Here is a 2,147-nt window from a genome sequence, read left to right on the forward strand (position 1 = left end):
TTGAGTTTTTTGGTCCTCTACTCTGCACCGAGAGGTTTTTCTCCGGCTACTCTGGTTTCCCCTCTCTGGAATATTTGCTTTGGTTTGCGTTAATTGTTAGTTTCAGGTCACAGTGTCCTCAATTAGTGCTCCAGCGCTAAAGTGACTGAACACTTAATAAGTTGCTTTCCTTTTTTTTTTTTTTTTTTCCAAAATGCCCAAAAAGTAGACTGAAACATTGCAATAACCACTTAAAGCTGTTGAACAAACTCTGCAAATACTCCAAAAAGAAAGAGAAGCATGGATGGACATAAATGTACTTTACTTTTGGTTAATCTTGAAAAAAGTCGGCCCGACGTTTTTTAATATTATGACAAATCGCCTGGATAAAGGTAGCTTTTTTTTTCTTCTCAGAATCAATTCGTTTGCGATGTAACGATAATTTTATTGGTCAAGGAATTCCACATTACGATTTTCGGGTTTTAAGGACGGTTCGCGCCAAAATCTTCCTACGGTGAGATTTTCTTCATTTCTCGCGTAGAGTTAGGTCATAAGGTACTTACTCCAAAAATGAAAAAAAAAAAAAAAAAATGGGGGTCACCGACTTTGTTTCGGAGAAAATGGCAGTGGGAAACTGCCTTATTTTCGAAAAATCGGTCATAATTGCGAGATGTAGTCTCATCTGCTCATCCATCGAAAATCATAGGTTTCCGTGCATAGGTTTTTAGGAGTGGGATTTTTAGATAATTGCATGCCGCTAGCGGTGTCGCAAAAAGTAGAGTTCATCCTCGAAGAGCATTTTCGTACGCTCTATCCGTTGCAACCACTACCGGAATTCGATGGCACGAGGAAAGAAAATGTTAAAAAAAGATAACTTCTTAGGGTGGGAACTTTTTCATTTCATCACATTTTGTAAATAGTAAGTAAAGTAAGTGATTCATGATTAAAAAAATAGGGGTCACCCATGAATCGATGTGATTTTGAAAAGCTCTTGGAAAATTTCGTTTGTCGCGCTTTGGCGTGACCTGTCGGGGAAGGACTGGAACCCAAGAGAGGATCGATCATTGAAGGGATGAAAGGTTTTTGCAGCAAAAAAAAAAAACCTTTCTCGAGCATAGCAACGAAGTTTTAAGCTGGCGTCATCTTCATTTGGTTAGTGTTTTGTATAATATCTCTTCATTGCCGTCATGTTCATCTTCTGGAGTGTGGTTTTTGTAAAATTTAATCGCTGGTTGTTTCTACGCAGGTCCGCTCTATTCACGTGGACGAGGACTAAAATACTGCTCTATTTTCACGAAAGTAAAGGAAAGGAACTTCAAAAACATGCATTCATTTTGAATTTAAGTTTATGGGGTAATAAAAACATTAAAAAAAGCAAATGTTTTTGCTTTTTTTAGTGCCAAGGGGACAGTTTCCCACATGACAGAAGCAGAGTACTTAAACGTAAATTTGCCTATGTTATTTCTAACTTGTGGTCAGTAAAAATTAAGCTTGGCGGAATTTCTCGTGTTATAGGAGTGGACAGTTGTTGTAAGTGTTAATGATTTGAATGTTGGAGTTACTCCTGAAACTTTAAGTATATGCATTAGGCAAAATAGCTTGTATAGTTGACTGACTGTAAATATATGAGAAAGGTTTAGATAATTCATGGCTAGCAAGTTTTATTAACTTGTTAGGAATATCCAATGAAGCCTTTCTTTCACTTAGATTTGAGTATAACTGAGCCTCATATTCTTCAGTGACAGCTGATACGTAAAAACTCTATGCGGGGCTATTACGGTATGTATTTGGTGGGGTCATCGTAGGTAGGATTAATTGCACTAGCAAGGGTAGGGCCAATTGTAGTGAGGTGCTGATTAAATTGGTTAGCAATATTGAGTTCATTAGTATAGACCTCACTATTTCTTATGATCCTAGAAGGGTAGTTTGATTTAACTTTAGCTTTCCTTTTAATGATTGTACCAATAAGCTTCCATGTTTCTTTCAGATTTTCTTTGTACAGCTGAAAATTTTGGTTATAATATTCATCTTTGACTTTGGTGATCACCGGGTGCCAGAGTTAAAGCAACGTACTTTTTAGCCAAGAAATCTACGTCTTTCGTTTTTTTGTTGTAATATTCAACTTAATATTTATATTTCATCTGTCGGGTCGGGAAGCCTTCTTTGTC

This window comes from Montipora capricornis, chromosome 11, assembly GCF_036669925.1.
Source record: "Montipora capricornis isolate CH-2021 chromosome 11, ASM3666992v2, whole genome shotgun sequence".
Taxonomy (NCBI): domain Eukaryota; kingdom Metazoa; phylum Cnidaria; class Anthozoa; order Scleractinia; family Acroporidae; genus Montipora; species Montipora capricornis.